Source organism: Pinus tabuliformis, chromosome X (assembly GCF_031772625.1).
Source record: "Pinus tabuliformis cultivar Carrire ecotype Pingquan chromosome X, CPIR1, whole genome shotgun sequence".
Classification (NCBI taxonomy): Eukaryota; Viridiplantae; Streptophyta; class Pinopsida; order Pinales; family Pinaceae; genus Pinus; species Pinus tabuliformis.
The window spans coordinates 424949332-424972995 of record NC_142308.1 but is presented as its reverse complement, the minus strand read 5'-3'; the positions used below and the strand labels follow the sequence as shown (position 1 = coordinate 424972995).

The following is a 23664-nucleotide window of genomic DNA, read 5'->3' as shown; positions in this document are numbered from 1 at the left end:
GAAAGAAAAATTACTATATTGAAGTGTTTAATCCCACTCATAGTCATCAACCAAAAACATATGTAGAGGCCAATATCTCTTGGAGAGCCAAAATTCTTATTGCTCAGTTAAGGACTAATTCTCATCAACTCAATTGTGGAACAGTGCGCTGGAAAAGGCCAAAGGAAGTGTGGGAGGAAAGAGTATGCATTTTTTGTTCTTCCGGAAAAGTGGAAATAGAAAAACATTTCATTTTAGAATGTGAGGCCTTCAAAGACAACAAGGAAAGTTATGCAGATATGCTGGCAGCTAGCTCTTGGGATAATCTATTTAGCGAGGGGTTTATCGAGAAGCTGGGAGCATTTATTTTGAAGCTTCACAGAAAAAGGGCCGAATACATCAAGCAGATGAAGAGGCAATCTGTCCCATAAGCTATCTTTAGCCTCGTAGACGTTAAAATAATTTCATTCTTCTTTATTTCTTTCAAGTAATGCATATGTACTAATGCATATGTACAATCTGACCCTGCATTCCCAATCTTTATTCCCTATTGAATACAAAGTTATCGTTGAACTTGATTTGTCTCCTCCCAACTCACCCTACCAACAGCTAAAAGGAAGAGATAACCGTAAACAAATACTGCTTTCTCTGGGAATTTCTGCTATGAATATCCATCAAAATTCTCCTATTTTCCACCTCGCAAACTAATTGGTTCAGACTGTTCTGAGTCCAGGGACACATTAGGGAGCTCAGCCTTTTACTCTTTGACAGCTTGTGCTAAACATGTTAGAGAGTTGATGCCCTGAGAGAGATTCCGATGAGTTCTGAATGACAAGCTTAGGTTCGCTGCCGCTTAAATACTGGCAATGGACCTCTCACTTCTGGATTAGTGCATGCAAATCTGAGGGGGGTGTCCCTAATATATCCTGTTGATCCAAACTTTAGAAATATGCTATTTGAACACTTCAAACCAGCAAGTAAAATACATAGATCTGCAAATAAAACTTGCAGATCAGTGAACAGATTCTTGAAATCTGCAAATGAATCTTCGAAATCAGCAGTCAAGGGTATCTATTTATGTGATTGACCGGGGCCTTGTCCTTGTGAGTGAGAAAAGAGGGTAGGAAAGAAGAAAATCAATAAGGAAATTGTGAATAGAATCTTGCTAATTTATGAATCTTAAATCTGAAAGTTTCAGTCAAAGAGAATATCCTACAAGGGAATTTTTAGCAATTAAACCACTTGAATAAACCCAACAATATGTCTACAATTAATCAGAGCTGTTACAAACACGGTCTGAACAAATCTTGGATCAAACTATTGCTCAAAAGAACCTAAGGGGACATGAGATAAATGTCACAAATTAATTTCTTTTAGTGACCTACAAGAGTAGCTTAACCGTAGCCATTAACTCAGAAATAGCTTAACCGTAGCCATTAACTCAGAAATAAGACGAGGAGAGAGAAGAATGATTTTTCTGAAGAATAGTGAAGGACATTGGGCATTGATTATTAAACTGCCATTTTTCTTTTTCTCTTATAGCTGAAGGTGATACCAAACTGTCCCAGCATAGAAGTTCTAACAATAGCACTTATCTTCCAAAACGATCAGTAATAGAGCAGCGCTCAACTGTATAACATTAGCTCTACATCTGCATGATAATTAGGGAATGTATGCCACTCTTCTTCTTTGTAGAACACGCTGAATCTGAATTGAAGAATACAATAAAAATTTCAAGAATAGCATTGGACATTAGGATTGTGCCATTCCTCTTAAGACTGAATCCCACTTTAGGCAGAGTTGATCCTCAAAATATCTATCTGAAAAGAAGCAATGATTTTTAAAATGAAATCATGCAATTGTAAGCATCTTATCTTATCAGAGTTAGAGGGAGGTTGAGAAGACTTACATTTTTCATGAAATTATGCCTTTTATCATGCATGCAAGTACTATTGATAGCGCTTCTAAAGTACTATTGATAGCGCTTCTATTGATTGAAGATAGTTAAATTTCAGTACATGGTAAACACTAAACAAACCTGCAACTAAGAACACTTAGAAAACTGAAAAACTATAAGAAACTTTCAGAACTGCTTTCTATGCAAGATCTGAAAACATTTAAGCTAACCGAAAAGTTTTGAACAGCAAAAGAAAACAACAGAACTTAGAAAAACATCTTTGTTTTCTTTATGAACTCCGGAAAGAAAACCAAACAAAGTGGATCCGCTCTTTCGTAAACTGAATGAATAACAAAAGTAGAGGGACACTACTACTATTGCACGACCCTAATTAACTTAATTCAACCCTAATTCACTTCTAGGAAAGTGTGCCCAAGCTGCTTTCAGAAGTTTCCTAGAATAGAGAGCCTCACTCCTAGAATAATGCACACTAGTCTAAAACTGGAAACCTCATCTACCATGCACTTTTCCTATAAATTGATAACAACAATTAGAGGATAGAAACAGTGCCTAAAACAAGGATGTCTATATTTTCACTATAAGAGATGAGACAAATTGAAGAGGGAGCATGCATAAACCTCATTGACATACCATTCTAAAGACTAAAACTATGCTCCTATCCCAATTCCATTTCCGCTGAGCACCAAAATCCATGTTATAAGTACTACTGAAGCATGCAGTTGAAACTTGAACAGCTGCAATAGAACTTTTAAACTCTAACATTCCCTCTTTGTGAGCAAGATGTTCTCTACCAAACTTAGTCTTTACCTCAAAATCTCAAACGTCTCCTTAGCCAAGGTGATCATCAAAATATCAGCAACCTAGGAATTTGAAGGAATGTATTGCATGATCACTGTTCCCTTCTAAATTCAGTCTCATGAAATAATACAGAATATTGATGTACTTGGAATGATTACAAAACACTAGATTCTCAGAGAGCTTGATGCAACTTTAATTACCATAATAATGTTGAGAATTATAACTCGGACGAGAACTTCTGCACATGTTTAGTGTGAAAATGCATGAAGTAGTTAGAGATATTTTAGAAAAGTATTTTAAAAAGGAAATTCTATTTTGAAAATGTAATTTAATCATGTAACTCACTTTAGTAAAAAGTGATAGTCTTATATTTAGGAGTTGAATCTAAAATTGTATCTCATGCATGACTTAGACCAAGAGAAATATTAAAATAGTGTCTCCACTAAAACCATAAAGATAGGGCAAGGTAGCAGTCAAATGCCTTTTCCATAGATAACTCCTTATCCATGGCTTCATGGTTTTCTCATTTATCATTTTGCTTGGATGAATCATTTTGGAGGAAACCCACCATTTGCCTGTCATCTTAAAAAATGGGTCAATGCTCTTGGTTATCGGGTACCATGGGCCTAAAGATGACTTCCATTGTAAAGTCTCCTAGTTAAGTGATATCGCTGCCTGGTGATTGCAATGTGGAGGCAGCCACTACTAGGGAATTAGCCACATAAGTTTCCTCTATTAGGACAGCTTCAATGCCAAATGTTTCAAACCCTTCTATTGTATGTAATATGTGATTTTTGTATCTTTTGAGTTTTTCATTCTTGGCATTAGATGATCCCTTGGCCTGGGATACAATTAGATTAGAATCCCCTATGGTTTTCAAGTGTTGTATGCCTTTACTAAGGGCCATGTCTAGACCTAAAGTTAAGGCTCCATATTCAACCACGTTATTTGTGCAATCGATTGCAAACTTGTAAGAAAACAAATGTGCATCTTGGAGGGTGATATCAAAACTAAGCCTATGCCTGAACTTGACGTTGAGTATGCCCCATCAAAGTACATGTCCATCCCCTATCAACCTCTAGTTCAGGGCTGACAACGTTTTGAGAGATCCTTCATTCCCCACATCTGCAGTCTTCTTCTAGGTTTTCATCTGAAGTTGTGCAACAATGTTCAACTAAAGGCTAGGTTGATATAAGGGCATAAGAGTTTTCTTCCATGGGAACCTTAATATGCAACATATCCATATGGATGGTTCCTCCAAGTGAAAATGCCTATTTCCTAGATAGTGACATTCCCTAAGCATTGGGGATATCAATAACAATGACATCCATGGTGATCTTCTTTCCAGGGTATCCTTGTAGCTTGACAAACAAGTTTTCTAGGATTCCACACTTCAACAACCTTAGAGTCAATCTCACACACATTCTTGTATTCCCTTGAGATTTCCAGGCCTAACTGCTTCATGATCTTCAATGGAATTATATTAGTTGATGATCCTGGATCAAGCATGCAATCATGGAGGAGGAAACCGGTTATTTCAAGGGCTATAAAGAATGGGGGATGCCTCCCATCAAATTGTCTAGTATACAAGACAATAGGAGGGTTGGTATTAGCTTCATCCTCCATCTCGTTGGAGGATGTTTCCCTTTCAATATGTTCTTCTTCTATCCTGTTGATTTGGGACATCATAGTACTGTAATTTTTCAATACAACAAGCATTAAATTTTCAAAACATCTTTCAAGGTCCTTGATAAGATTAGTGTTGGAAGCTAATGCCTTCTTGGGTTCTATTTGATCTAATTCTAGAATGTCAGAGATTTGAAGGGCTTCATCTTGAGGATGCCATACTATTTTAGGTTTCTTGTTCCTTGTCGGGTAGGCAATTTCCCCAACCAATGCTTGGAGGTAAGTCGAGAGTATTAGTATCTTAGGGGGTTTTAGTTTCTCAGGTATCAAGGCAACTATGCTATTGAACCTTTGGTTAAATTCTCTAACACTTTCAAGGTTGTCCTTCTTTAATAGGAGGAAATATTTATATAACTCAACAATACTCCTTTCCTGAACCCACCTAAACGAGAATGCTTTGGCTAGATTAGTCCATGAATCAATAGATTCTCAAGAAGGGACACAAACCAATCTTTGGCATAATCTTTTCCTAATAGGAAAAACAAAGTCATGATCACATCATCCTTGGTCTTTACCTAGGTGAGAAGAACAAGCTATTTCAAACTCATTTATATGATCTTTGGGGTCCTCGGTTTTTTCACCATGAATGAATGGTAGCCACTTATAGTCTACGACCAAAGGGTGGGGATATCCCAAGATCCTTTCAAAGTTTAGAGGGGCCATGGAGTACTGGATCCAAGGTTTAACTATTTTTCTCATGTTTAATCTATACATGACAAGTGCACTGGGAGGCTCATCTATTCTCCGGTGATAATTCAAGAGTTTTTGAGTACTCGCTTCCACAATTATGATTTGATGGAGTCGCTAGAAGAGAAGTTATATTGTCATCATGAATATTCTCTTCAAAGGGAATGAAGCTTAATCTTTAGATATTGAGGAGGTTGACTTAAAGCCTCCTTGACAACAATGGCAAAAGATGTTTCCTCAAACTCTAGCAGGTCTTGTGAGAGGCCTCACAAGACAAGGACTAGACCAACGGACAACATTATGTGGTGGAGGCCCATTATCACCTCAATCACCACCTCTTTCTCTTTAATGGATTTTCACCGCAAGGGAGGATTCCCTATGTGGGTCACCTAATAGATATTCTAAGTATAAGGCTTAGCAGTGACTAGGATAGGCTCAAGGAAAGCACTTAGCTTAAGAATAGGGTTCAATTAACAAAGGCAAGGAAAAGCATGCCCTTTAAGTGACCTACTTAAGGCTCTTATGACCCAGGTTTTATTGAGTAAGCAAGGAGAGAGGCTCACCAAGGTACACAAGGCCAAGAAAAGGCTTGATAATAAAGCTACGATCAATATTTGGAACAATAAGCCTTCAAAAGCCCCCAAGTTGAAGCCTTGGGCTAAGTTAGGGTTTTCCCTGGGTAAAAATTGCCTAGGGCTTGTGACGTCAAGCCTAAAATGGAAGAATACATTGTGGGAAAAAGATAATTTTGAGGCAATGATGCACAAACCATGTGTAGAACCCTCTCAAAGGCAAACACACTCCTACTAGTTGAATTTGCCCTTAACCCTAGCCTAGTAGCTTGCCATAATTATGGTGTGATCATGTATGTGGAAACCCCAGTGCTTGATCTTGGGTGATGGAGTCTAGAGGGATATCTACTCATGGAGGAATCAAACCCTAGTATGGAGTAAGGGTAAGAAAAACCCTAGTTTTCAAAACCCTAGCTATCATTTTATGAGGGGATAAAATCATTGAAGAGAGATTAACATGAAGATTCATTCAAGGGATTGTCACACATTCTTAAGGGTAATGCATACAATACTTTGCCAAGATTTCATAGAAAAATATTCAATAAAACTAGCACATAGAAACCCTAACAATAACCATTCCATGCAATAGCCATAAAAAATATTCAACAATATAGAATACTTACAAGAAATGCATGAACCAATCCTTTATTATCCCAAAATGATGTCTCCACAACAAGAGAATGTCTCCAAAAGCAAAATCTCTTCAAAATGTTGATTTTGGGTAGCATCAAATGTGCTGTAGCTCTGAAATTTTGTGGAGGGGCTAGAACACATGAGATCTCCAAGACCCATAAATCGTTTGGAGAAATTCCACACGGATTGTATTTTATTAAAATAATTAATATTTTTAATGGGGTTCCTATGTCTAAACTTAGGAAAATAAAAATATTAATGGGTATTAATGAAAGTATGAGTGAGAAGCTTCTAAGAGACGAGGATCAAGTCTAATTTAATCTTAGCCATTGGTTAGGGACTTAATCTCGGCCATTGATTCATCGATAGGAAAAGTATAAGAGAAGACCTGAGAGTCATTTGGAAATACACCAGGCAAATACTCAGTAACCCGAGGGAAATCGATTCTCAAGGACGAGGAGTTCGATTTCAGAGGGAGAGTTGCAGGGTGAAGGAAGAGGAGGGTATCAGCATCAGTCAGAGACTAAGGAGGTGACACAGAGCATTAGAGGGACAACGGAAAGGGAAGATCAAAGAGACAGTGCAACAAGGGACACAGTCCTCACGCAGAAGTGATGTAGTGAAGGCTGTAGGGTCTCCAGGCTGTCAAAATTTCTCCAAAGCAAGGAGGAAAATTGTCTCAGGTGTTTCTCTCAGAGATGTTTCTATATTTTGTAAAATCATTCCTCGTAAAGAGATTGTTGTTGAAGAATAATAAATAAACCCTCATCTGCTGCATCGGTTTTCCCGCATTGGGTTTTTTTGGGGACTATTGTCCAAAATTAACTGTGTTGATGTGATTGATTCTTGTGCTTGTATATCACTGTTATTTTCTCTATGCTATTATGTTACAACTGCAGAAGAATTTATTTTTGATGTTTACTGAAGGGTTTTGTAAATAAATTATCGTGGAAAATAAGCAGGAGAAATAAATCAATTACTGCAGTAGAATTTCGTGTTAGAAATTTTCACACAAAAGTGCACAGCTTCACAAAGATACAAGACTATTTCAGCTAGGCTAAATTCCATCAAAGAGGACAAATTGATCCACAAGTGATGACGAAAATGAAAGTGAGGTGACCCCTATTTATATGAGGTCTACCTCAAGTAATTTCTAACTAATGAAGCCCCTAAGACAAGCTTGACATAAAATAATCTTGAGTTACAAGTCAACCCACTAGCTAAATGACAAAATAAACCATAATTTCCCACATGTGTGAGTCGTAGCCTCTAGAAAAGCTGACATCATGTCCTTTTAGGGCTCCAAATGCCATGCCATGGTGAAGTGAGGTCTGAAAAAGTGTCATGATGCTAGAATCATCCAAAATTTGAGGAAACTACCTCAAATCCTCCTCTGGGGTCCCAAGTCCATCTGGGGTGCCCTCATGTCATCTCCATGGGTTTCCAACTGTCAAAACAGGGCCTTGTCTCTCCAGTGTTAGGGCTTCTCCAAGTGCAACAAGCCCCCTCTACTCTCTCAATGGGAGACCGTCCTCATCTAGGGTCTAAATCAAATCTTTCCCATTAGGTTATGTCAAGGCTAGTCGTGGGGCATGTTGGGTCCAATGGTGTCATCATGAAGAATCCTTCGTGTTAGGTCAAAGTAGACCAACGTCCTGGGTCCTGAGGGTGCTCTGGGACATGCAACATCTGCTCAAGTCATCAAGAGGCTGAACTCTCTCAACATTGCATCTACTAAGCCATCTATCTCTCTGAAGAGGCCTGGATATCTATGGAGTGGGTGCCCTCAAGGACTGGGTTGTTGTGGACCACTTGACAAAAACAACATGAAATCAAGATAAATCAACCATCTGTCATAGACTAAGGTCATATATGCATCTAAGTGGACAAAACTTGAATGCTAAGTGCATATTAATACTTCAAACAAGGATCACCTTCCTATATCTAACTAGACCAAGTCTCGTAAAGGTGTTCCCTACTTTGATAAAGGTGGCTAATGGTCAACCCTGTTAGGTGCTTCTAGCCCTCAAAGGGAAGTGATAGTTACAAGCTAGGTCACCGGGTTCAATGAACAGAATTGATTAAATTTGAAGGTTCGTTGAATTTCGTTTATGGGTGAATTTATTAGATGAGGTTTGCAAATCTCAAGCTGAACACGAACAAGCCAAAAACAAACATGAATAATTTCAAGAAATTTGTCTAAAATTGAAACTCGTTTCAAGTTCGTTATGAAATCATAGGAAATTCAAAGAGGTTCGCAAAAAAAAAAAAAAAAAAAAAACATGAATAATTTCAAGAAATTTTCCTAAAATTGAAACTCATTATGAAATCATAGGAAATTCAAAGAGGTTGGCAAAAAAAAAAAAAAAAACCTAAAGGATAAAACCTATCTACTTAAAAAAAATATTCTAGGTTGAATGTCAAAGTTGACAATGAGGGAGAGACCAATAAGAGTTAAGTTTACTTTGGGAGGATAATGAGAGTAGTGTTGTTTTTTTTTTGAAGTTCGGTTGATGAGACATGTCCAGGGGGATTGAACTTTCGATCACTTGGATACACACGGGCTTACCAACATGCTTTTAGCCAATTGTGCTACCACCCACAGACAATGGGAGTAGTGTTTCTAATTTACATAGAACATTTTTTTTATATAAATAATTTTTTATTTTTATTTGTTTATCTTTATCTTCACAATTTTGATATGTTAATTTTTTATTTATACATATATAAAATAAACATATGTTAATTAAAAAATAGTTTAGTTTTGTTGTGTTTGTATATATATACACTATTTTTTAATGTGTATTACACACTTAAATTACATATAAATTTATATATTTATAAACAATTGTAATAGAAATGTAATATTTCAATAAAATATAAAGGTTAAATACATAAAATAAACATATATAAGTTAAAAAATATTTTAGCCTTTAAATTTTGTTGTTATATATAATTTTATTTATTTATTCCATACACATTTAAATTATATAAATTTATATATTTACTAGCCTAAATCTATCTTAACTCCAGATCTACCAAGCAGTGTGCATCTCAAGAAATTTGACCCCTCTTGGTGCTTGGTAGAACTGGATGGATCGAGGCTGGTATAGTGAAAGTTTCTTCACAATTGATGTTAAACTTGTCAACTTAAAGAAATATGAATTTTATTCGTTTTAAAAATTATTTAATCATTTTAACTATTTCATTGCAGGAAGCTCTGAAGCTTCTAAGCATATATACACATTATGTATTCATCCATTCAAAAATAGAAACAAAACATACAAAAAGACATAGGGCTACCCAAATCCATACAAATGCCCATATCCATAAAAACGTTTTACCTTTGCAAGCTACATAGATTCAACGCCATCATTTTCTACAACTAATTATGTATCTAAATACAACAACAAACTAAGATGGATCCAGGCTAGTTTAATTTCCCCCTTACATAAGTTAGCATGAGTCAATAGCTTGGGTCATTTTTATTATTTAATTTTTATAGGGTTATTTTGTAGTTTATTTTCACCGATTTAAAATGTTTACATTACATTATTTTTCACGTCTCTAACATAGTGGGCTAGAAAGCATCTCTCAACTCAACAAAAAAAGGGTATTTTTATTAAAAAAGTAAAAAAAATTATATTTATTTTAAAATATTATATTCAAAATATAGAGTCCAAAAACTACCAATGCTAAATTAATTTAATGCTAATTATTGGTTTATTTAATTTTAATTATTAGTTTCTTTAATGTATTTTCATTTTTATGTTTTTATTTAATTAGAAAGAGTTAAAATGTTAAAACGTTAAAATGTTAAACATGACAAGACATTACATCTCTACCATACTGGACTCCAGAGGGCCTCTTGGGGCAACCTATCTAGATCCATATTAACTCTAAATCTACCGAGCGTCTAGAGGGATCAAGTTTCTTGAGATGCAAACCTCTTTTAAAGTGAAAGGAGATTTGATCCCTCTCAACCCTTAATAGATCCGGAGTTAAGATGGATTTGGGCTGGTATAGTAAAAATTTCTTCACGATGTTAAACTTGTCAACTTAAAGAAATATGAATTATATTTGTTTTTTAAAATTATTTCATCATTTTAACTATTTCATTATTTCATCATTTTAAGGATAAAACTGAAACATGGAGCTGTGAAGATTCTGAGCATATATACACATTATATATTCATCCATTCAAAAATAGAAACAAAACATACAAAAAGATATAGGCTCACCAAATGGATCCATACAAATGCCCACCACAAACATATCCATAAAAACGTTTTACCTTTGCAAGCTACATGGATTCAACACCATCATTTTTTATAACTAATTATATATCTAAATATAACATCAAAGTAAGATGAATCTAAGCTACTTTAATTTCTCCCTTAAATAGGTTATATTCAACATGAATAGCATGAATCAATACCATGGGTTAGTCATCATCATCATCATCAATACTGTGGGTCATTTTTATTTTTTTATTATTTAATTTTAATGGGGTTATTTTGTTATTTTTATTTTATTTTTATTAAAACGTTTACATTAAAATTACACATCTCTACCATATTTTAATTTGACCAAGTCAAAATGTTTACATTATATTATATTTCACGTCTCTAGCATTTTGCGCTGGAGAGCACTTCTAAGCTTAATAAAAAATGAGTAATTTTATTAAAACAATAAAAAACATTATATTCAAAATCTAGAGTCCAAAAGTGCCAACACTAAATTAACTATTTTATTTTAATTATTGGTTTATTGATTTAATTTAATTTTTATTTTTATTTTAATTATTAGTTTATTTTATTTTATTTTTTATGTTTTTATGTAATTTGATCTTGTCAAAATGTTAAATATGACAAAACATTACAACATCTCTACTATACTAGGTTGGAGAGGGCCTTAAACAATTATAGTAGAAATGTAATATTTCATTAAAATGTAAAAAATAAATATATAAAAAAAAACATATGTATAATAAAAAAATATTTTAAATTCAATTGCTATATATATGTGTGTGCGTGTAATATTTAAAAAATATATAAAATATAAATATTTAAAAGAAATATATCTAAATTAAAAAATATTTTAATCTTTAAATTTTGTTGTCATTTATTATCATTGAATATGTGTGTTACTTCTTTATTTATACCTACCCACTTAAATTATATAAATTTATATATTTATAAATAGTTATGGTAGAAGTGTAATGTCACACTCCCTTGCTATACAAGTAAAGTAAATTTTTTTTTTTTTGTGTTTATCTACCATGCATAAACTATACATGCGATCCATATTAATATTTCTTGAATACACACTTTTGTAATATCTACATGTGTCTCGGTTTATCGAGCAGCACAGTTTCAAGTTTTGCTTTTATACATAAATATGGTTACACACATACTTACACACTCTATATAATGGTTATGCTGATTATATATTTGCCTCCTTTCAATGCTATCACCCATTTCAAAGGTTCGTTAATAGTTGAACGTTGACAAAGTTTGATGTAATGACATAATACAACTCAGCGGTTGCAGATGCGGAACCTATACAATGTATGGTGTGGTTGTCAAACTTAAATACGGAATTTATGGCATTTACTGTCGAACTACAGTTTATAATTCCAAGACATCTGCACTGTGCGTTAAATTCGCTGGCAGCATCACCATCGTCCATTTGGATGGATGGACGGTCAGCTGGCAACCCGCCATGTGACTACGCGTGCCCGGGGCTCCAAGCGCCATACGGCCGGATGCTCTGGACTTGCCATTTCGCGCCACATCCTTCCCGAACTCCAACGAGCCATCGAACGGAGGTAAGAGGCTGCTCCGGATCAAGGGTTAAGATTGCGCCACGATGCGGAAGGAGGATGAGATATCTGTAGAGGTATATTTCCTTTTTCGACTCATTCCATTTTCATTTTAGTGTGACGGTGCTGCTCGCAGCACTGTGGCGATTACCTGGTTCTGAAACCCTTCTTACTCAAGCAACTTCGCGCCTCGGCTACAGGTATAATGTAAATTAATCTGGTTCACATTTTCTTAAGCTTGATGATTCGGTTAATGGTTTATGCCACACCAGTTATTGGTTACCGTCTGCATAAAATTTCTCTGTTCCCGTTCAGTCTTTAATTGTTTTCTAACCAGGTTCTCCGTTAATGAAATGGTTAATGTGTTCAGGTGGATGGTTGGTCGTTTAGCCCTCGATGTCAAGGAGCTTCTTCACGCTACTTGCTAACCCAATACCAGGTAAGGCTTGTTTACTGTGGAAGCTTGCTATACTTGACTTTTCAAGGCCACGGCTGAACATTTGTTCACTTGGGCAGGAATGCCGGGTGTTACTCTCTCGGATTTGGGTCCCTGTACAAGCTCAGGGTTCTCCCGGTTAATGGTCTTCCTGGTTCTATTTTTTTCTTGCCGGGTTCCTTGCCCCTGCTTAGGCGGAACTCCTCTGTTAAGAGGCACTGCATGTTGAGCATGCCTGTTTAGTTGTGACGTAATTAGCATGCATAACTGTCGTTTAGCTAAGTATCTTATTTTCCTTTGAACGCAGACAGTGTTTATTTATTAAACTAAGGTACTGAACTATGAGGGTTTAACTCCTGGTTAAAACTCGTTGAGATAATGTATATGAGACACGGGTAACTCCGTAAGCTTCAGCTTTATTCATAATGTTGTATTTTCGGTTATCCGCCTTCTCTGAACTGGGCTATGTTACAGACTTATTGTTTTATAATATCTCATTTTCAGAATAAGGCTATTGTTTTCCTTCCTTTCTAATGATGAATCCATATTTTACATGATTCCGCCTTTGTGCCCACTGCTGGTTAAGCATATGCTTCGACTCGGCTAGAGTGGTTCATCCAGAGCGGGGGTTTGCAACTAAGTTTGGCCGAGGATGCATGTGACCACAGTTACTATGCCAGTTCCTCGGCGTCCATACTTAATTGTTTTCGTATTATTTTAGCCATGAATGCATATGTATATTTCTGTTCATGCAACACAGTTATGCGGTTATAAGGAATTGTTATTGTATGGAGCCTGTTTTGTTATCAACCTCTGTTAAAACTTGCGGTCCACTTGACCGAGGTTTGAGGTATTTCATCACTTCTCTATGGTTTATAATGTAGCTTATTATATGGATTCACTTGGTCTGCGTATCACACCAGCTTTACTTTCTGGTACATTTCGTGATTATAATGTATACTACAGTTTTCTTTCAGCAGAGAATGCTTGTAAATTTCCTTCTCGTTTTCTGTATACAAGGTTCCCAGTTTCTCATTTCGATTCTTGAATATGGAAAGAGGGTTTTACTATATGTATTTCCTGTTATTAAACTTTTACTACCGCCAAGATTACAGTGATCTGTTCGTTATGTTTTCACTTTTATTTCAAATAAAGAATGCAGGTTCTGTCTCTGTCCGTCACATAGAATCTAATGTTCTTTCCTTAGTTTTTTTTTAAAAAAAAAAATAGACAGATTACTTTCCACTATTTCTATTCTCTTAGCACAGAGCCATGCAAGAAACATCTCAGCAAATATACATAGTAAGTCATACCTGCTTAACTGCAAACCTACTTGTAATGCTTGTCAATCCACCCGTCCGTAGGAAGATTCTTCTTGATCTTCCACCCCCAAGCACTATGCAGACCCTCTTGACTGCAGTTTCACTGGCTCTGCCAGATCTCGCTATCTGGTCCTAACCAGACATAGCGCATACAGGAAAATCTCTTTCCTTTTTTTTTTCCTATGCCATCTGATCACTACCAGACATAGCATACCTTCCTTACTCTGCCATCTGATCCCTACCAGACTTGGCAATCTTTCCCCTTTTTCCTCTGGGGACTCAACTACCTCCTGAAGGTAGTTAGGGTTTTTTTTTTATATATTTTAACTGCCTCCGCAGTTATCAACCATGATTAATCATATGCTCAAATCAAATAGTACTAACACAGTTTTAATTATCATAATACTAGCAACATAGTTTTATACTTTTCAAATAAAGTTTTTGTTCATGGTTAACTTTACTATTTACCAACATTAACTTTTCACGAGGAATATTACATGTAATATTTTCTATATATATATTAAAAAATGTTTTAATCTTTAAATTTTGTTATCATTTATTATTTTTGAATATATATGTTAATTTTTTATTTATATTCTATGTTGGGTGAGTTTTTGGAACATTGGGAACTTGAGTACGGGTGCTAGAGTTTTCCCCAAAATTTACAGGAAGCGGCTAATTAGAACGGTAATATTATATAATAAAAAAATAAAAAATAAAAAATCAAAATTATTTTTTCAATTATATAATTTATATAATAATCAAAATTAATATTGAATTAAAATATTCAAATATTAAAATCAATTTAAATATATAAATAATAAATATATAATCTCTCATATATAAATATGTTCTCTGGGTGTCTCTCTCCCTGAGTCTCTCCCTTTTATATATATAAAATGTCAAGTTCATTATCAATTCTCTAACACATGATCAGTCTTTGAAACAATTTGGCTTAAAAATACAAATGAACATTTTTACATATGTTTTTCTAGTTATTCTTAACAGAAAAAGCAAATAAACTCTAATGTTTAAGCATTGATTGCCACATACAATATGCACACACAATCTTCTGTGATATATATACATAAACATCAAAAGAAATGCTCACCAGCATGACATCCCAGATATCGCCCTTACATCGAGGTGCCACACGCTTCCTTAACCCATCAAGAAATTGCTCTAGTTTCTCAATTAAGGATATCGATGTTAAGGATGTCTTTGGCCTTTCTTCCTGCGAAGGTTTCAACATATGCTCATGTTTTGTGGGCAGTGCAACATATTTCTCTATAGACTTTGTATTCCCCAACCCCAAGGAACGTCGGAAGTCTAGAAAAAAACACAATCATCAAAGCTCTTGGAACTTTCCCCAGCTCCCATCAAAACTCCCATTGAAAAGGTAACATTCCCATACAGTTCCAAAGCTCCCGGGAGCACGAGAACCATTGGAACGGGTTTCCCAGCTCTTGGGAGCGGTTTTGGTGTAACAGAGTTTATATTATATACACTTAAACTATATAAAACTTTATATATTTATAAATAGTTATAATAGAAATATAATATTTCAATAATATATAAAAGAAATATATGTTAATTAAAAAATATTTTAAATCTTTAAATTTTACCGTTATATATATATCTCACTAGGTTGAGCCTAGGTCGAGGTCAACTTGCTTATTGCTTGGAAAAAGGCTGATCTACCCACGATGGGATGCTTATCACCAAGATTTTACGAGGCTCGTTCAAGCCTGGACGCCCCTTGGGAAGTTAAAATCCCCCAAAGTGGCTTCCACTCCTCAGCCCCTCCCTATGAGGTTTGAATGTGCGACTTGGTGGGGACTAAGCCCCACACAAACCAACTAGTCTACACCTCATGCGTTATTTTTGAATATATATATATAAACACATTTATATCTTCCCATTATATATAAAAAGGAATTACAACAGTCCTCAATATTATATATAAACATTGTTTAGAATTATATATATATATATTCAAAATATTTAGCATGTCGAACTTAATACCGAATTTTATTTTCAAAATTTTAACTATCAAACTTCTGTTGAACTTTAAATTCATCGAACTTGAACATGAACATGAACTAGGTGACCTAGGTTACAAGGTCAACCCATCAATCAATAGGTGTTGGTGTGAATGCATGGCAATGGAAGGGAAAAGGCTTCATGGCCAAGTGCCATGATCAAGGAGACCAGTTGTTGGAGAGTCCACATCTTGAGTGTATGAATGTAAAGGAGGGAGGAATCAAGGAGGCATGAGTTACCCTGCTTATTCTGCATTTTCCACCCCTCCATTGCACCTTTTACTTCTTCTTAATAATGCTTTGTATTATGGTGCATATCTCAAGGATTAGAGCTTGCTCTTTATGATGTAGCATTTTATATTACCACTTAAAATGAGATAGTTCATTGCTCATCAAGGTTGGGACATGAAAGGGTTCCTTTTGATGTAAAGGAACATCATGTGCTCAGGAATCGAGTGATGGCAAATGAGGAGGGTATAGCTCATGCTATGTTTTTGCCCACGTGCTAAGTTATGTCTTGGCCATCTTTTGCAATTTAATTTTTTTCTTTTTCTTTTTTTGTGGCCATGATATGCTTTTCCATTATTTTAGCTTCTTTAACCTCTAGGGTAATAGTTTTCAGAACCTATTCAAGGTGTGTGGACATGTGAGTGCCAAATTCCAAAGAGCCTATTACCCACCACTAGTGGGTGACCCCATAGAAGATTTTCTTTTTCCTCCTATATTTGTCTTTAGTCGGCAGTTAACAGCCCCTGACAGCCAACAGTGTAGCCAACATATTGTGCCAGTTGATCTCCGCTCCTTGAGCTAGTCATATGTTCCCTTGCCCATTTGTCGAGAGCATATGTTTGAAGGTGGTCCATCCAATCCTAAAGTTATGTTTTCATTGTGCAATCAGGTGCTTCTGCTTGTTTTTCCTTGGGTACATTGGGTATGGATTATTGGGTGACTTGGAAGCACCATAAACACCTTCAACGACTTGTTGATTACCCCACATTATCCGTGAGATGATACACTTGGACTAACATGACCTGGCTGGCTTAGCATGATCAGGGCAACTAATCCAAGGCCCAGAGGAGGTTTGTCTCACTTTTGAGACATGGGAGGGTAGACACCATCATCAGGGCCCTCATTTGGAGTAGTCTACAGGCTTATCTTTCATCAGGAGACCCACAAGACCAACAGTTGTGCCCCAAGACCAACTTGGAGCACCACATGATGACTTACATAGAGATTAAGGGGCCATCCCCTTGTGCATCATTCATGGAGCCCTCTCTCTCATCATGGCACCTAAAGGACTCAACGAGGCCCTCCAACGACTCTTCTTCATCATGACATCATCATTTCAACTCACTTATGGATGGCTTCTTCATAAATTTTTATGGCTACTTGGTTGGCTTGTTACCAAGACTTTTTATTAGCACCTTATTTTATAATTTCTAGGGCTAAATAGGCTAAATCAAATTAGGAGAGTCTCATATAAATAGAGATGAGTCTCATTGTGAGAACTCATCATCATCTCTTGGATATTTCTCTTGTAAAAGACTTCACATTTTTTCTCTTGGATGCTAGTGGAGATTCTATTGACGCATTTCGATATTTTTGGAGCTACTTCTTGGTTGATGGTTGGATATATCTGTTGGGATGGGGTCCCCAGGGGTAGAATTGAATAAACTAGTCATTTTTTGTAAAGAATTTTGTAAAAGATGTAAAGTTTTAGCGAAATGTGGATGCAGAGCGCGCAGATAGATAGAATCAAAGGGGCCTTAGCCCTTGCGCAAATAGATAGAGTCAAAGGGGCCTTAGCCCCTGCGTAGATAGATAGAGTCAAAGGGGCCTTAGCCCCTTGTTTTTGGTTGGTTGAAGACTCACACATGAGCCGGGGGCCATGGTATTGTATTAGAAAAGCTATAAATAGTTGAGTCTTAGCGAGTCTTAGGATGAGAACTGGGATAGAGATTTGGGTATGTTGAAGAGATTTGTTGTCTTGAGCAAGAACTAAGGCATGAAGGCTTTGCTTCCTGTGCTTAGGTAGAGAAAGGGAGGCTCCTGCAGCTAGTGCACGGGAGACCTGGGTAGAGTCCACAACTCAATGCATGGACCCCTGCAGCTGTGTGCGCAGGGTAAGAAGAGTCTATAATCGGTGAATTGAAGATCAATAAACACTGCTTTTTGAAGAAATACTGAGTATTTCCATTGAATCTGTTATGTTATATGTTCTTGATTAATGATATGTTTTCTAAAATATTGAATGAATGCTACGCGAATTCATTGAATCTATCTTAATAATATATGAAATGAATGGTTATCCACTTCTGTGAAGTTAGAAGCTATTTCTCTTATGTTTTATGACGACTCAAGTAGATCTACGCAAACTCTGATCTAGGGTTGCTTTTTGATGCACTAAGTAGGCGAATCAATTGTTTAAGGTCCGCAAAGACTGATCGTGGACCTTCGGGAAGGTCTGAAGGCAACTTTAACTTAGTAACAAGCCCTAGAAGTCTATCGATTTGCGCGGAAGCATATCTAAGGTGATGGAAGACATCACACTAGTCTCTGGATGCAGAAACTTGGTTCTTGCATCCTCCAATACTGCTTTAGGTGAGACTGCAACCTGCGCTACGCGGGTTGTTGCCGAAAGGGCCAACAGTGTAGGGTTTTGTTGGTTGGCGCAACTAACTCTGAACCTGGGTTAGGACCCCCTAAGCCAACAAATGGTTTTGTTGCCGGGACCGAGATCTGCTTAAAGAGATGTGTGATGTCGCATCATTGGAATCCGACTAAGAAAGAGATTGAAAAGTGGTTAGATCGGAAGATTCACGAATTTGCAGCTCAAGAAAACAGGAATCCGCGCTTGTTGAAGGAGGATTGGTTGAATAGGTATCTGTATACAGAGGTACACGAAATTTTCTTTAGCACTTTTCCAATTGAATTATATGAGTGGTTAGCTAAATTGGCAAACAATCAAGGAAGGTGGAAGCTCGACAGTCCTATAGTGTGGACGCCAGAATTGGTGCAAAGACTAGAGGCATTCGACAACAAGATCGCGTGAGTTGTCGATCACTGGCTTGATCAAATTCTGGGAGGATTTGTTACTGAATTTGCAGTAGACACATCAGTTAGCTATAGCGAAGCAGAACAAAAATTCTTCAAAGGACTGCGAGGTAAGTACGTCAGGTCATTAAATACTTGGATTAAGATGTTGTTGTGTGAAAAGTAGATAATGCCATTACCTTGATGTTCGGAGCTACGCGAAGTGGAAGATTCTTTAGAAATCGTGAAGAATCAGGACCAGAGTATAGCCCATTGATTGGACCTCCTTCAAGTGACGACGAAGGGGTGGTGCAGACTACGCCACAAAGCGTTGTTCAACTAATAACTCAAGGTATTCCTAGAACACATCAGCCATCCACTCCACCTCCATCTCCACCTCCACTGAATACACCTTCACCCACACCTTCACCTCCACCGGCACCATTCAACATGGCGAAAGCAATGAAGATGTCGATCTTCAAGGGCATAGGAAGTGAAGATCTAGTGCAGTTCTGGTTTGTTACGAATGTTGTATGGACAACATGGAAAGTCACCGATGATAATATAAGAAGGTGCAGTTGGTTACCGCCTTGTAGGATCGCGTGCTAACTGGGTACATTAAATATTGTGTTGACAATCCTCATGCATCGTTAGCAGAGACTCAGACAACTTTGAACAAAGAATTTAGTAAGCCTAAATCTGAGGCGTAGTCGGTTATTGAATTTAAGGAGATCCTAATGAGAGTCGAGGAGACACCTTGGGACTTTGATCAGAGGTTGAAGTGCCAGATCAGACAGGCTAACATGCAAATCTCAGATAGCCAGCATCGTGACTGGTTTATCACATCGCTTTTGCCACATTTAAGAATTGCTCTGTCACAGTAGAAGATAGCAACGCAGGCAGAAGCCTTGGAGATTGTGATGAGGCTACACGCATCACCTATTCAGGATACAAACCTAGGGGTACAACAGATCCACTCATAGTTAGAGAGCCTACACCTAGAATTACAGAGTTTGAAGAAAGAAAAGGAGACTAAGCCAGAAGTGCGCGCAGAGGTTTGGTGCTTGAAGTGCAAGGGCCACGGGCATGATAAAGATCATTGTCCAGTATACGCGAACTATCTTATAGGGGGAGGGCCAACCCCCCTGAAGCCAGAAGCCCCAGTCGGGCCAAGCACGGGAGCTGCACTATGGTGCGCCATTTGTCAAGTCACTGGGCAACATGCGACGAATAACTGCCACTTACTTCAGAAGTTCATTCAGACACCCTAGTAGCTGTTCTGTAATTTTTGTAAATCTGTGGGCCATGATGAGCACCACTGTCAATGCTATGAGCTGATGATGGAAAGAACCCCTACATACCGTACACAGGCAGAAACTCGACCTCCAGATCAAGGTGCAGGAGGAGAGCGTGGGGTTTTCAAGGCCGAGGAGGAGGACCTGGTAGAGGTCGTTGTTAGATTATTTGCTACAACTATGGACAGCCAGGGCACTTCGTGTGAGATTGCCCGAATCCTACACACCCTTCGTGTCAATACTGCAGACAGTTTGACCATGCCATAGAAGAATGTCTGGTGTTAATAGCTAAAATGCAAGAGAAGAAAACGTAGCCTTAGCAGCCTACGCAAAATTTACAAATGATGAGGGTTGAGCCCCAAGAGGAGGATCAGAGCATTAATATCATACTAAGAAGTGGCACGACGATTGACGCAGATAAAGGTGAGCAGCCTGAAGAAGACGGATGGGTCCACAAAGCTCCTGAGAAAGAAGTTGCCTTTGACCTTAATTGCACTAAGGAAACATTCATGGAGGCAAAGAAGAGCTTCGCTGAGGCCTCCACCTCAGGAAGCCAAAAAAAAGTACCAGGACCAAGTTCGACACAAGAGGTTGATCCTTTCGTACTCACTACATTTTTGGAGACCTGTATGAAGTTACCGCGCGATAGGAAGGCTGTGGAAGGATTGCATGACTTAATAGACAAATGTGCCAATATGGAAAAGACTCCTTCGGAGCTGCGCACAGTTAGAAAGATTGGTAAACATAAGGCACGAACATGATGTGAGATGCGACTAACAGCACAGATACGCAATTATGAAATTGACCAGGTCATTTTGGATCTGGGATCTAATGCGAATGTTCTACTGAAACAGACATGGGAAAGGATGGGGAGACTCGCACTGTAATGGTCTTCGATTCAGCTCCGAATGGTAAATTAGCAGAAAATCATCCTCATGGGACGATTATATGGAGTAATGGTGAATATTGAAGGTGGGAGTGTATTAGCAGACTTTGAAGTTATCGAAATTGTTGATGACAGTAATCCCTACCCTGCAGTCCTAGGAATCGACTGGGCTATTGACATGAATGGGGTCATTAGTTTGAAGAAGAGGACAATGTCGTTTGAAAGGAAATCGCTAAGGGTTATAGTCCCATTGGATCCCGCGGAAGGGGCACGCTATACTGAACTAGTCCGCGATTATGTAGAAAGTGACGATGAGATGGATCAAATCTACAAGATAACAATGAGAGATCAGGAGTGGATCAAACCGACGACAGATGGACGGATCACATGGGACCGGGAGAGTTCTTGCACTTATGACTCAGATGAAGAATTAGAGCATTGGCAAAACCGCTTACATGAAGTATCTACATTGCGATGCAATATGATGACGAAGTCACTACGTTGCGTTTCGTCGGAGGTAAGAAAGTTACCTTATTATGATGGTTTAACTGACGTAGATATGTTTCTAGATGAATTTGAGCGCGAAGTCCCTGAAGACCACTGTTTTCAAGCATTGGAATTGGTGTTGTGCGCTACGCCCGCATGATGGTGGGGTACGCATAAGGATAGTTTTGCTGGATGGCGGGATTACAAGAGAATGATGAAGTTATGATTTGGGCATGCTAATACAAGACTGACTGAAAAGTATAATGGGAAGGATGATCCGCGCGATCCCCAGGCAAAGTGGACTAAGGTATGGAGGACGGAACTACAACCAGAATGGGTACATATATTTTGTCATACCTTGGATACAATCCCCATGAACTGGTACCTCGAAATAGAGCTCCGCCACGACACTGCAGAATGGGATGTATTGAAGGAAGGGTTCTTATTGACTTTCAACTTCGAGGATGGGTTTGCAAGCATCGATGAAGCGCTTCAAGAAATTAAAGCAGTTATCTTCAAGACACTGAAGGAACCTATGGAATGGACCCAACCGGATTGGAGCACCCAGCTGTGCCACGCATTGGAATGCTATAATGTGACCGCTGAAGAGGACGAAGAGGACTTGAGAAATATCAATATTCCAGAGACAAAAGGGCATCGTGAAGTAGAAGGACCGCAAGTAGAGAACCCAAACATCTCTACACCTTTAAAAACAAGACAAGTAAACATTGGCACTGAAGAAGAACCAAAGTTCGCGAAGACAAAGTTGTTGAATTACTTTGCGAATACCAGGATCTATTCCCCACTAAGTTTTCGGATTTAAAAGGCATACTTGGTGATTTGGGCGTTATGAGGATCACATTAAAGCCGAATGCGAAGCCTGTAAAACAAAGGCCTTATCGCCTTAATCCAAACTATAAGGAAAAGGTTCGCCAAGAGTTGGATAAAATGCTAGAGGCAGGCATTATAGAACCTGTTGAAGAGTCTGATTGGGTGAGCCTGATGGTAGTCCAAGAGAAGAAACAAAAGGGCGAAATAAGGATCTGCATAGATCTACGGAAGCTTAATGATGCATGTGTTCATGATCCATTTCCAACGTCGTTTACAGATGAAGTGTTAGACAATGTCGGAGGGCAGGAGGCCTATTCCTTTACTGACGGGTTTTCCGGTTATCATCAAATTAAGATTTCCCCAGAGGATAGAAGAAAAACCACCTTCGCGACAGAGTGGGGGTGCTTTCAGTACATTGTTATGCTGTTTGGATTGAAGAACGCGCTTGCAATATTTTCTCGCATAGTCATAACAATGTTCAAAGAATTCATTCATAAGTTTCTGGAAGTATACTTCGATGACTGGACTGTGTTTGGCTTGGTGAAGCGCCATGTAGCAAGTCTGCGCCTTATGTTGGATACATGTCGAAGATACCAGATAGCACTGAATTTGAAAAAATGTATATTCTGTGTTCCTTTTGGGATCTTGCTGGGTCATGTCATGTGTAAACAAGGATTGATGGTGGACCCTGCAAAGATTGCGGTGATTGTGAACTTGGAGGCCCCTAGGAACGTCAAGCAGTTGCGCGTGACGCTGGGACACACGGGATACTATAGAAAATTCATTAAAGCTTATGCTCAAATTACTGCGCCCATGGAAAAACTGCTAAAGAAGGATGCAACATTCTGTTGGGATGAAGAATGTCAGCGCAACTTGGATGTGTTAAAGGAAAAGATGGTGACTACACCAATCCTGGTATTTCCCAATTGGAAAAAGGAGTTTCATGTACATGTGGATGCTTCTTGCATTGCACTGGGTGCAGTACTAACACAGGCAGGCGAAGGAGAACTAGACCATCCTATAGCCTTCGCAAGTAGGAAGTTATCAAAGGCTGAGAAAAATTATTCAACGATAGAGCGCGAGGGGTTGGCCATGGTCTACGCGCTGCAAAAATTTAGGCATTATCTGTTAGGAGGACATTTCAAGATGTATATAGATCATTCTACCTTAAAGTACTTGGTCAACAAGCCTGTGTTGGGGGGAAAGATTTGTAGGTGGTTGTTATTATTTCAGGAG

General features: G+C 37.8%; 1 protein-coding gene across 3 annotated transcripts in view; it reads left to right on the top strand.

The window, feature by feature from the left end:
- LOC149140385 (ureide permease 2-like) overlaps window positions 1-23664 on the top strand; it is a 199713-nt gene that overhangs the window by 48072 nt on the left and 127977 nt on the right. The window lies entirely within an intron of this gene.